The 13,887-nt window shown below is 43.8% G+C and overlaps 1 protein-coding gene across 10 annotated transcripts in view; it reads left to right on the top strand.

Annotated features, from left to right (window-relative positions):
* Positions 1-220: 220 nt before the first annotated feature.
* Positions 221-13,887, top strand: part of BMAL1 (basic helix-loop-helix ARNT like 1) — a 121,380-nt gene continuing 107,713 nt past the window's right edge. For 5 of the 10 annotated variants that reach the window (XM_075927855.2, XM_075927851.2, XM_075927852.2 and 2 more), the window contains exon 1: positions 546-679. The gene's annotated coding sequence lies outside the window, so the exon portion shown is untranslated. Of the gene's footprint in view, positions 680-855; positions 1,041-5,802; positions 5,874-13,887 lie in introns of those variants that run through there. The other 5 variants (XM_089778613.1, XM_075927849.2, XM_075927850.2 and 2 more) reach the window with 4 other exon arrangements.

The raw sequence follows: 13,887 nt of genomic DNA, 5'->3' as shown, positions 1-13,887 counted from the left end.
GCTGGGAGCAGGGAGGCCCCGCTGCAGCGACGCTGGGGGGCGACAGGGCGCTAACACACGGTTAAGCGGTTCACTCATGACACGGGATTTTGCATCCCTGGTCCAGTGACGTCATGGCACTGACAGGCAGGCTGACGTCACGGTGACGACACTGCAGCCTGTGACGCTATTGTGGCGAACTGCCCCACCGGAAGAATTGCCCGCCGAGCGCGCCCCGCTCTTCCAGGGGGTGGGGCCGCCACAGAGCGCTCCGGCAGCGGCACATCCGGGTCCCGCCCGCCAGCAAGCCTTACGCAATCGCTGACCCCGCCCTGTTATCGCACACGCCTCCCTCCAGCCCCCAGTTAGACCTTCATGGGGGGGGCGGGAGGAAAACTGAAAAGTTCTTATTTGATTGGCCGCCTCGCCTCTGGCAGGCGCCGATTGGTCGAAGTTCTGAGGGCAGCTCCGGGAGGCCCTCTTGCAAGTCATTGGACAACGACCTTTCAGAGCAGCTCGCTCATTGGCGGATAGGGACGTTAGCGCTCGGGCCGGGGGGAGCAACCATTGGCTGGAAAGTAGGTTAGTGGTGCGACGTTCGGTGGCAAGCCAGGCGGAAAGTAGGTCAGGGACGGGGGCTGCCTGCACTGCTCATTGCCCTCAGCGCGCCGCAGAGGGGTACCGACCCCCTCCCCGTACGGTGAGGAGAGACGGGCTGGGTCTGCTGCGGCCCGGGCGGGGGGCTCTGTTGGGGGGAGGGGCTGCCGCCAGGCATCGCGCGGGGGCGACCAGGGACTCCTGGCTGGGGGGGATTCCTTCCTGGGGCTCGTGAGAGGCTGGGGCCGGGCAGCCCGCGGGAGCAGCGGGGGGGATTGTTTGTGGGCATCCCACATAGATAATCCTTACAAGTGTGTGTGTGCGCGCACCTACATTAGCGGTTCCCCAGGACCCAGGCTTTGCACGGATCTCAGCGTGGGCATAGACCGTGCGCCTCCTGACTTGGGAGTAGTATCCCCTCGCGCCTGCTTGTGGCTGAGACACGCTGACTGGTTTGACTTGAGGTTTGTCTTTGTTAAATAGTCCCTCTTATATAATACATTATAAATAAACTCTTATAGGAATATTATATAGGAACACAAAGAAATAGTAAGAAGCCAAACAGAATGAAATGGGTTCACTAATACACAGGAAGAAAAGCGACAAGTCGATTCCATTGATTAGTTTACATGGTGGAAGATGTCATGCATCAGTTGTTAGTGCATTGGTTAAAATAAATTGCTTGACTTGTAAATCTGAGGTAATTGTAATGATTGTTTCGGGAGGAAAATATACAGTGCTGGAACAAAGTGTGGGTCAGTCCCCTCATGTGCTCTCCAAAGTATGAGCGTTCCCAGCCTCCCCATAAGCAGTATTTAAATAGACCTTGTTATTTGGGAGTGGAATTGTTATATGTTAATTTTAGGAAGAGTCCGATTTAAAGGAAGTGAAACAACCTGTCTTAGCAAGACTGAGAAGGGATACTAAAATATTGAGTTTGACAGATGTCACTTTCAAAACTAGCTTATTTTTAAATTTAATATTTAAAAAAAAATTTCATGCCTCTTACATTAACTCTTTCAGTAAAGGCAGATGAAGAAAACAGGAAAAAGTGTAGTAGGCCAGTGTATCTTGCTATTAGATCATATTTAAAGTAGTTTGGAGTCTTTGCAGTTCTCTCTTTTTTTTATCTAAGCCACCCTTGAGCCTATTATCCCACAGTTAGCTGCCTCCACTAACTATCAGAAATTTTGCACCTGTGTGAAGAGTTTGCTCATGTGAGGAATGGGACAGTTTGATGAATACAAAATGTATGTAGTGAATACAAATATTTATAGTAGCACTCAGTGGCCTAATAAAGATCCTATTGTGTTAGAATAGTGGTTTTCAAAGTTATTTTTTTTCATGATTAGATCCTTAACATTTTTCAAACAGAGGTGTGAATTCCTCTGAAATCTTAACTATAGTCTGTAGACTCTGGTTTATCATTGAACAGACCACTATTCTAAAGAAAACCACTGTGTTAGAAAGTAAGAGACTGTCCCTCCCTCCCCTCATGATCTAAACGAGCGGCTGAGCACTGCATATTTTTTCACTTAGTTGTTGGTTGGTTGGTTTCAGTGCTTGGTTTTTTTTTTTATTAAAAATGTTTTACTTCTGATTAGTTGTTTGAAAGTTGTCATGTTTAGCACTGTTGCTGCTTAGAATGTTCATTGGTAGCTGTTATTTATATCCAGATTGAGAAAATAATATAATGCATTTTAATGAAATGTGCTTATGTATGGAGAACAATTACTGTGGCTTCACAATACAGTGATTTTGATTTTTAACTTGTTTATAATTGGTGAACCAAATGTGTGTAAAAGGCCCCATTTGAGAACAGTAGATATTTATTTCTTTGAATACCTCCATTTTCTAAATTATTCATATTTCAGAAAAAACTGTTTCCCCAACTTTCAGTATGTCATGTAGATGAAGGATACATGAACAAGAATCAGAATTTAGAAATCCACTTTGATTTAACTAGCACTCATGTACCACTCATAATATCTCTGCATTCCTTCCTCTTCTGTTTTCAGCATCTGAGGAAGTGAGTTGTATTTCACAAAAGCTTATTCCCTAATAAATTTGTTAGTCTTAAAGTGCCACAGTACTCATTTTGTTTTTGCTCGAATTTAGAGCGGGGTGGGCAATAATTTCTGATGGGCACTCCAAGAATTTGAACAGTGGTCAAGGGCTGCACTCTTCCATATTAATGGAGGAGGTGTGGGGTCTGGGATGGAGGTTGGGTGCAGAAGGGAACTTACAGTAAGGGACTGGGGTGCAGGAGAGAGTGGGAGGTTTGGGTGAAGTTGTCAATGGTGACCTGGGTTAGGGGGACTAGGGTTCAGGGTTTTGAGGTGTGACCTGGGGAAGGGGACTAGGTTGCAGTCTTTTGGGTTCTGACCTGGGGCAAGGGATTGAGATATGGAATCTGGGAGGGGACATGGGTGCAGAAGGAGGGGGCAGACATTTTGAGTTATGTGGGGTGTGGAGGGGGCAAAAGGGTTGGGGTGCCAGAGGCAGGCTCTGGCTGGGAGACTTATTTGCTTGACTCCCAGCCAGCAGCCTTCCCAAGCAGACTCCCTCCCTGCCCTGTCCTACGCTGGCTGCAGGGCCATGTGATTTTTGAACAGCTAGGAGCCTGGGGGGAGGCGGGAAGGGTGCTTCCCAAGCTGCCTCTTGACAACAGGTACCTCCCATTGGCCAGAAACTGGCCAATGGGATTGTGCTGGAAGTGGGAGCAGTGTGCAAACACCCCCTGCACACAACTGTTCAGACAGCCCTGCCACACCTGCTTTTATCAGCAGGGATCTATAGGCCAGATCTGGTGGCTTGGCGGGCCAGATCCAGCCCCAAGAGGGTATTTTTTCCAGGCCTGATTTAGAAAGTTATTGCTAATTGTGACACTTACTCTGTAGCTTTGTTTAAATTAACAAAGTTCCCCTCTTCTTTTTTTTTTTAAAAGTAGCAGTTTTAGATGAGTAGTCCTGTTGCACTGTAGAGATTAACAAAAATATATATCATAAGGTTTTGTGGGTAAAATCCACTTTATAAGATGAGTGGGTGGTGTGGGTATTACCCGTGAAACCTCATGATACTATGTATTTTTGTTAGTCTGCAAGGTTCCACAAGACTACCCATTTTTAAAGTTACAAACTAACATGCACGGCCGGCTTTAGGCCTATTCGACCGATTTCCCCCAAATTGGACCCCACGCCTAAGAGGGCCCCGCACCCTAAAGCCGGAAGTGTGCTGGCGTGCTGGGCACGCTGCCGGGGGCGGGGAGGGGTTTGGCCCCGGAAGAGGAGTGCAGCAGCTTCCCTGTGCTGTAGGAGGGATGAGTCGAGTGCAGGGGTTTCCCAGTGCCGTGGGGGGTGGGAGGGTGGTCGACCCTGGGGTTTGGTGGAAGGCAGGACATGACTCTGCCCTATAGCTGGGGATTTAAAGGGGCTGTGACTTTTTGTTGGGGTGGGGGAGAGGGGAAATTCCTGGTTGCTGGGGCCCTGTTGAAACTGTTCGAATTAGGTCCTGCACTTCCTAAAGCCAGCCCTGATAACATGGCCACCCCTCTGAGACAGTTTTAGACAAGTCTTTGCACCAATGTAAACAGGGCGTAAACATCCTTTAAAACAAGTTACCTGGTCATGATTGGAAGCTAAACTCCTCCTACGGACTTTTTCTATACTAAAGTTTATGTGGTGTTTAGAAGTATTAGTTAACTAACTTTAAAAAAACCTTACAAGCTACACTACAGAGAGACTGAATTCCAGTTGAAGTACTGAACCATAGTTCTCCTTTGCAATCCTCAAGGCTAAATTCTTCCCTCCCATCCAAACTCACGAATCCTGAAACTACCATTGTTGTGTGCAGTGCTGTAGCCATGCTGGTCCCATGTATGCAATGGTTCTCAAACTTATTTTATCATGCCCTCTTCTTTGTATCTAATTGTTTGTGTCCCCACCACTCATATACCACCTCTCAGCTCTGAAAGCCACATATAAATGGTGGCTACTGGCCAAGCAACAAGCATGCTGAGAACAGCAGCGCAGAGATAAGGATGGCATGGCATGGCATGCGTGGCATTGCTAGCGTTGGCAGTGGTGCTGCCATCAGAGATCGGGGCCCAGCTGGCAGCTGCTGCTCTCCTAAAGTTTCTTTCACACACACCCAGAAAATGTTCTGCTCCCCCTAGTTTGAGAACCTCTATTTTATTGGCCCACCTTCTGTTGGTGAAAGGGGCAAGCTTTCAAGCTTGGACAGATCTCTTCTGAAGCTCAAGAGCTTGTGTCTCTCTCACCAACAGAAGGTGGGCCAATAAAATATTACCCCACCCATCTTGTCTCTCTAATCTTGAAGCTATAATAACTGTCCAAAATAATAATATTTAAGCTTCTGTGACTACAGACTTAATCTAGTCAGTAAAACTAATACAAACATTATAATATCTTCAAATGAGAACTGCTACTTTAATACTGTCACATAAAATCTAGTATGGAAAATGAATATACACTAATTATCTATCCCTTTATATAGTCTATTATACCAAATTCTCAGTTCCCTAACAGTGTCTTTTATTTTGGCCTAGAAGTTCCAGTATCTGTTTGAGTTGAATAGACTGAAGCTGCTGCTACGCGGCAACTTAAGTTGACATTTGATATTTCTTAGGGGATATGAATTAGCCAACCTCTTGAGTGACATGACTTATACCAACTTAAGCACCACAGTAGACAGCACTATGTCGGCAGGAGAGCTTCTCAGATTGTCACAGCTATCACTGCTTTTGGAGGTGGAATAATTAAGATGATGGGAGTATACTTTCACAATCTGTCCTGTAGCATCCACTAACTGTAAATACTACAAAAGTAATAGCTAAGAATGAGTTCCAGTCAATACCAACTTTCTGTTCCTCATAATTTTATGAAACTTTTTTGGCTGAAGTTTTCCAAGTATGATCTTCTCCCCAAGCAGAAAGCTTTTTAAAAATTGGATCAGTCTATATGTGTTGAGTTATAATTATTACAGAAATCACCAAGTGTTTATGCAGCCTTTTTGAAGGAGAAATTAAGCTTAAAGAGAATTTTTTTTAAAAAATAAAGAACTAAAGTATAACTTTTTTTTTTAAAGGTAGCATTTTCATTTATGTGCCTAGAGTACTTTCTAACTCAGCTTTCTCCAGGGATAACTAAATTTGTTCAAAACTTTCAAATATTTGCTGATATGGCTGCCTTCTGTTCACTTTATTAGTTCTTCATCCCCTATCCCGAAGCCAAAGAAGTTAAATGCAAAATCTAATGGAAGTTTGAAGAACTTAGAATGTAAGTTTTCAATTATGAAAGTGGTAACAGTGTTAGTTTGTTACTTTAAAAAACAATGAGTAGTCTTAAGACTAACCTACTTTATTATACTCCTGAGGGCACCTTATCCCGGCTCCTTTCTCTCCCTCCCAGTGTCTCCTGCTGAACAGCTGTTCCTTGGCATGCAGGAAACACTGGGAGGGAGGGGAAGGAGTTGATCACAGGAGCCTGGGGACCTTGTAGGAACCCCAGAGGCCTCTCAGAGTAGCCTCATGCAACTCCCAGAGACCTGTGGACTTTACTTTGAAAATGTTAGTCTAAACCAGTGGTTTTCAAACTTTTTTTTTCTTGTGATTCAGTTGAAGAAAATTGTTGATGCCTGTGACCCAGCATAATTCTATCTTTTTTAACTAGAGTGCATGCTCCAAGGTGGGGCTGTGGGGATGAGTGGTTTGGGCTGAGGGAGAGTGCAGGGGTGAAGGCTTTGCCTAGGGGTTTGGGCACTGTGGTGAGGCCAGAGGTGAGGGGCTGGGGCGTGGTGAGGCAGAGGAGTTCAGTATGTAGGTAGGCTCTGTCTGGGGGTACAGGCTATGAGATGGGACTAAGGATGAGGTGAGGTCCAGGGAGGTTTCTGAGTTGCACGGGGGGGGGGGGGTCAGGTCTGACACAAGATTGTTAGGGCACAGGCTTACCTCCGGCCACTCCTGATCAGTGGTGCAATGGCATAGTAAAGTCCTGGCACAAGTGGACAGCACTGCACCCTGGAAGTGGCTGGCAGCAGGACCAACTCCATAGTCTGTCCCCATCCCAAGCTCTGGCTCCACACTCCTATTGGCCAGTTCCTGGTTTGTCTCCAAGCATTTCTGAGCAAAAATGGACGGAACGCAGTTTGAAATGGGATTGGCTTCATTTTTTAGCTTGTTTTGTGTTTTATCTTGTGAGAGTTGGCTGCTGGCTTCCACCTAGGAGCTGGACCTGGTGCTGACCAGTTCCAGGGCACAGCACAGTCTGCAGTGCCAGGACAGGCAGGATACTGCCTTAGCGCCCCCCCTCCCCCACCCACTGTTCACCTTGTCACTCTAGAGCAGCGGTTCCCAACCTTTTCCAGATGGGGACCCATTTTGACAATTCAGGAAGACTTGGTGACCCAGGGCAATTCAGAAAATGTGTGAATGGCTCTTTAAGAGACACCTGAGGAGACCTGGTGACCCTTTTGAAATGTAATGGTGACTCATAGGTTGGGAAACCCTGCTCTACAGCAAGGCAGGCCAGTGTCTTGTCTTTCCACAACCCTGTATTGGGTCGCAACCTGTACTTTGAAAATCACTGGTCTGAATGATGGCTAGTTAGCTATTTTACCCTCAACTATGAATTACTGATTCTGCATTAAATGCACCCTATTGTTTAAAAATGACACACATGTGGATATGTTTTCATTACCCTTTCCATCAGATCGTATGTACAACTCTAACAATAGGAGCTCCATATTTTATCTGGTCTTTTTATCGAGTCTGTTGAAAGAAATGTAATGCTATGTATCTAGGCCTTCATCTCCTTGGAAACCCTGATCTTTCACTCAACATTGTAAGCTTAATTTGCCTATTTAATCAATTTTTAAGAATAGACACAACGTCAAAGCAGCTACAGGTACCACTAGATTTCAGAAGCTTGACAGATTTGTGATCAATTAAATAATCTAAAACAAGACATATCATTTGTTTCCTTTGAGAAAGCTGATGGCTAATAGTTGCCTTTGCGCTAATTTGGACAGTGGCTAGCGAAAGCAAGATCATGTTTGAAGGCGATGGATATGATCTGGAAAAGTAAAGTGATTAGCTTAGGAGCAAAGCTGAGCATCTTGAAAACATGTATTTAGCAGCATATTGTACGGATATGAGACATGGATGAGAATAGGATGGATGCGGAAGATTACCAATGAGGAATTATATAGGAAGATACAGCTGAAAGAGAATCTACTGCAGAATGTTATACAATGGAAGTTACAGCTATTTGGGCATAGCTGCAGAATGGACAATAAGCAAAAAGTTAAGACCCTGGTATTTGGCATAATGAATGGTCAGAATAGGAGAGGCAGACCCCATAGATAATAGGTAGATGATATAGTAGATTGGTGTAGAGCTACTCTACAGATACTAAGCCACTCTGCACTGGACAGGGAAAGATGAAAGGAAATAGTAAGGGAGGCATCGGACACCAACAGGTGTTGAGCCCGTGGTGGTGGTTGATGATGGTGGTTGATGATGATATTATCTAAAAATAAATTTCAACTTACATTGTAACATTGCATTTTCAGTGATTTATATTTAACACAAGAATCTAAGTAGTAAAAATTAATGACTCTTGTTTTCCTCCCTTTCCTCTTATAAATGAATGTACAAATACAAGGTTAGTGGTGCCTAGAAGGGTCGTATCTTGTTCTTCCATGTTTTTCTCATTTGTATAATGGGTATTAAGCAGCACAGAAGTTCTGTCACCTTTTGAGCTCCTGCAATTTGAAAAGCTTGGTATTCATAGACTACTAGAATAGGAATGGACCTTGCAAGATGATCAAGTCCAGTCCCTGTCCTTATGGCAGGTCAAGCACCATCTAGATCATCCCTGACATATATTTAAGAGCAGATTAGATAAACATTTCCAATGATGGAGATTCAGGGCAACTTATTTCCAGTGTTTAACCACCCTGACAGTTAGGAAGATTTTCCTAATGTCCAACCTAAACCTTCCTTGCTGCAATCTAGGCCCATCGCTTTTTATCCTATCATCACAGATTAAGGAGAACAATTTTTCTTCCTCCTTGGAAGAAACACTCTTTTAGGTAATGGAAAACTATTATCGTGTCCTCCTCTGTCATCTCTTTTTCCAAACTAAATAAACACAAGTCTTTCAGTGTTCCCTCAAGTCATGTTTTCTAGACTTTTAGTAATTTGTGTTGCTCTTCTCTGGACCCTCTCCAGTTTCTCCACATCTTTCTTGAAATGTGCTCCCCAGAACTGGACACAGTACAGGCAGTCCCCGAGTTACGCAGATCCAACTTATGTCGGATCCGCAGTTACGAACGGGCCCATTTCCCTAGTCTCCAGCAGACCAGGGAGAGGAAGCAAAGCGGCGGAGCATGCGGACAGCCCAGACGCATCTGGGCTGTCTGCTGCCCGCGTGCTCCTCCGCTTTGCTCTGCTTTGCTCCCCGTCTCCCTGGTCTGCAGACCAGGGGGACGGGGAGCAAAGCTGCGGAACACGCGGGCAACAGACAGCCCAGACGTGTCTGGGCTGTCCGCTGCCCGCGTGCTCCGTGGCTTTGCTCTTCTTTGCTCCCCGTCCCTCTGGTCTGCAGACCAGGGAGATGGGGAGCAAAGCAGAGCAAAGCCGCGGAGCCCGAGGGTAGCAGGACAGCCACAGCGCGTCTGGGCTGTCCCGCTGCCTCCGTGCTCCACGGCTTTGCTCCGGACGCCTGTGGTACAGCAGCTGGGGCGCTGCCGGTTGGTCCTGTAGCGCTGCTCTGGGTGCTACTGGACCAACCCGACAGCACCCCAGCTGCTCTGCCCCAGGCGTCCTGATTCAGCCACTGCTGGTCAGTTTCAGCAGCGGCTGAATCAGGACGCCTGGGGCAGAGCAGCTTGGGTGCTGCTGGGTTGGTCCAGTGGCGGCGCTACTGGACCAACCCAGCAGCACCCTAGCTGCTCTGCCCCAGGCGTCCCCAAGTCAGCCGCTGCTGAAACTGACCAGTGGCTGACTACAGGAAGCCCCTGCCCCGGGCTTCCTGGAATCAGCCGCTGATCAGTTTCAGCAGCAGCTGACTTGGGGATGCCTGGGGTTCTTAAGTTGAATCTGTATGTAAGTCAGAACTGGCGTCCAGATTACATACAGATTCAACTTAAGAACAAACCTACAGTCCCTATTTTGTATGTAACCCGGGGACTGCCTGTACTCCAATTGAGGCCTAATCTGCACAGAGTAGAGCAGAAGAATGACTTCTTATGTTTTTTTTCCCAGTACTCCTTTTCAGGCATCCCAGAATTTTTTTTTCCCAACAGTGTCTCACGGACTCATATTTAGCTTGTGATCCACCATGATACCTAGATCCCTTTCTGCAGTACTTCTTCCTAGACAGTCGCTTCCCATTCTGTATGTGTGAAACTGATTGTTCCTTCCTAAGTGGAGTTCTTTGCATCTATCCTTATTAAACTTCATCCTGTTTACTTCAGACCATTTCTCCAGTTTGTCCAGATCATTTTGAATTATGACCCTGTCTTCTAAAACACTTGCAACCCCTCCCAGGTTGATATAATCTGCAGACATAATATGTGTCTCCTCTATGCCATCATCTAAATTGTTGATGAAGATATTGAACAGAACTGTTCCCAAAACTGACTCCTACAAAACCCCATTTGTTATGCCCTTCCAGCATGACTGTGAACCATTAATAACTATTTTCTGAGAACAGCCAATTGTGCCCTTACCTTTTAGTAGCCCCATCTAGGTTTTATTTCACTAGCTTATTGATAAGGTCATGTGAGATTGTATCAAATGCTTTACGAAAGTCTAGGTATACCACGTCTACTGCTTCCCTTTTAACCACAAGACTGGTTATCCTATCAAAGAAAGCTATCAGATTGGTTTGTCATGATTTGTTCTTTACGAATCCATGCTGGCTTTTACCTGTCATCTTATCTTCCAGATGGTTGCAGATGAATTCCTTATTTATTTGTTCCACTGTCTTTCTTGGCTTAGAAGTTAAGGTGACTGCTCTGTAGTTTCCTGGGTTGTTCTTATTTGCCCTTTTTCAGTCTTCTGAAATCTCTCCCAACTTCCATGACTTTTCAAAGATGATAGCTAATGGCTCAGATACCTCTTGTATCTGTTCCTTTGTATCTGTTCCTTTGTGTATTCGAGGATGCATTTCATCAGACCTTGGTGACTTGAAGACTTCTAACATAAAGTAAGTTTTAACTTCTTTTCCTATTCTAACTTCTAAACCTACCCCATTTTCACTAGCATTCATTGCATTTGGCATCCAGTCACCACTGACCTTGGTGAAAACTGAAACAAAAGAGTCGTTAAACACATCTGCCATTTTCAAGTTTTCTGTTATTGTTTCTTCTTCTTCATTGAGCAATGGGCCTAACCTATCCTTAAATGTTCTAAGTCATCTCTGACATCAGATACAACTTGTGAACCTAGACTGATTCCACACTGTAATTTGGGTGGCAGGAGGAGTTTCTAGTAGGAAGGATGCCAATGGGCTTCTTTTAGAGCTGGAAATATCATTCATAGGCGTTAAAGCACTAAGTGATATACTCCATTTTAAATGGCCCAGACTATCTATATTTCCTATTACTTTCTACACTTTACAGACAAACAGTGATAAATTAATTTTTTTCATAATATGTCATTGTTTTTGGCATCATTTTTCTTGCATGTCATTAAATTAGGAAGCTTTCCATTGAAACTGGGCACTTTAATAGCAGCTTATGTGAAGGAAGTATTGTAGCCTGAAAGGTTATTCTTAAGGTAAATATTTAATGGTACATTTTTGGTGTGGCTTCTGTTGAAATATAATTCCCATTAAGTAGTTAAAGTATCATAGGGTACATCTAGATGACCGAGTTTTTCCGGGATATCAGAGGTATCCCAGAAAAGCTCTACCGTGTCCAAGGAATGCATCTTCTTCTCCGAAAAAATAAAATTCAGAAAAGCAGATGCATTTTTTCGGCATACCTGTAAACCTCATTCCGCAAGGAAGAAAGAATGTTCTGAATGCAGCTTTTTATCCCAACATTTGGCCCAGTGTTTAAAAAGAAAAGCAGGAAAAAGATACGCAAATTGCAAACCGCAGTTTGCATACCTTTTTCCGATAGACCTTTGTAGTCTAGACACAGCCATAGTTGAAGAGTATTTCTAACACTTGCCATGTTTAAAAAATGGTAGTTTCGGTTTCTGAACAGTTTGCATTGTTACAAATAGCTTGGAAAATATGATGACAATTCTGCCCTTGATATATTAGATTTTCGTTTCATGACAGATTTCAAAGAATACAGACTTCAGCTCTGATATTTTAAAATGAAACTTGAAAAGGTTAATACAATCTCTATTTTGTGTGTTAAATATTTTCAGTGTTCTGGTGACATGAGTCTACAGAGAAAGCTAATTTAGAGGCAGAGTCACTTTGGGCCTGCTGTGCTTTTTTGCAATTTCAGCTGATTACCACATTGTTATAGATTACTGAGAATCAAAGAAATACCCTGCAGTAGTTGATGATTAGATTTTTTTTTTTTTTTTTAAGATGCAAGTTGCTCTTCATCTTATAACTCTGTATGTTGAGAACGAAGTGCATACATGACTTGTGCCCTTGCCTGCAATTGTTTGGCTGTCTTGGTACCATGGACAGCTGAAAAGTTAGTAAAATGTATGTTATACAATTAACTTTATATGTTTGTAACGAAGTATTTCTTCATCCTTGAGAATTTGAAACAAACTGTTTGTTAATGCAGAATGTAGTTTGTTCTCCAGTTGAGAAACATAAAAAAGTAGAGTTGGTTATCACCTTACTTAAACACTGGCATGATAATTCAAACATAGCTTTATGTTGTCAGTTCAGGACCAGGCAACAGAAGGAGTTTTCAGTCTTTACACTACTTATTGGCTAGAGTGGTCACTGTCATCCTGAGATACAGGGAATTTAAAATGAGTTAAAAAGTTTTGGGTACTGCACCTGCTTCCAGGGGCACCTACTATTTTAAAAAAATAATCCAATCCCATTTTCTTGTTCTTAGCTGTTTCTTTTCTTTGAGATGAAAGCGACCCATACCAACAGGAAAAGCCTATTTATTTGAGTGCATCTGTCTATCTGCATGTGTGTAGCTGTGGTACAAAGAGTGGCCAGCTGGTCTGGGGCTCCACCATCTTGCCTGTGCTCTCCCTGCCCCCTTCCCTGTGAGACTCTGCAAGCCGAGGAATGTTTAATATACGGTGTGCAAGAGTGGACTCATCACTTGAGTACCTCCTTATTGCTAGGTATTACCCCCTGCTGATGGCTGCCCTGGTCCTCTAATAATTCATCTCTTCTTGTGACTCAATCCTCCAGGTTGGTCACAATTTAAGTCCAGCTTAAGCAAACTCCTCTCTTCTTGTCTCTCCCACCTCTTCTCTCTCCCCCCCCACCCATTTTGTCTCTTATTTTCTGATACCTCAGCCTTGTTGTACGAGGCTGACACCACTTTTTTAATTCAATTTTTGTAAAACAAGTTAGATTTCTTGTTTTTTAATGTCCTTTCACTCAGTCTAATGCAATGATTTTCAACCTGTGGTCTGCAGATCTTGGGGGTCTGCGGACTGTATCTAAGGTTTTTGAACCTCACTTTGAAAATTTTTAGGGGTCCGCAAATGAAAAAGGTTGAAAACAACTTAATGTCATAGAATATGGTCAATAATTTCTTTGGTTTTGCAGACATTATACAGCCTTTGTCTTTTTAATAAATTTGAACTTACCCTTTAAGGTCGAGGGGGCTGCTAAGAAATGAATACTTCAGTCATTTATCATTCTTACGGAGTATAGTATTTCTGATTTTTTTTTTTAAGTGTACGTTGTAGAACTTCCATCTTTTTTGTTTCTTTAGTCCATCGTCCTTGCCATTCCTTTGCAAGTACCTGCATCTGATGAAATGGGGTTTGTGCCAACAAAACCTTATGCCCGGATAAATGTGTTAGCCTTTAAGGTGCCACAGGACTCCTCAAAGTTTTTCCTAATATTTCACCTAAATCTCCCTTATTAAAGTTGTAAGGCTATGTCTATACTTGCAAATTTTGGTGACCAAAGTGCTTTTAGCAGGCAGAAGTCTCCAAAACTGGAAACTTGCCAGACCGGTTTTTCTGATACCCGTTGTTAACAATTCATGTCCACATCTTCTGCTCCCTCGTTGACAGAAAAAGTAAAGCATGTCTTGTCACCTTCAATTTCTAAGCCCTGTGGGAAAATGCAGCATAGCTCTAGGTATGCTGGGAACATGGAAAAAAGTCCC

The sequence above is a fragment of the Pelodiscus sinensis genome, chromosome 5, assembly GCF_052426305.1.
Source record: "Pelodiscus sinensis isolate ZL-2025 chromosome 5, ASM5242630v1, whole genome shotgun sequence".
In the NCBI taxonomy this organism is placed as follows: domain Eukaryota; kingdom Metazoa; phylum Chordata; order Testudines; family Trionychidae; genus Pelodiscus; species Pelodiscus sinensis.
This window is presented reverse-complemented; position numbering and strand designations above follow the sequence as displayed.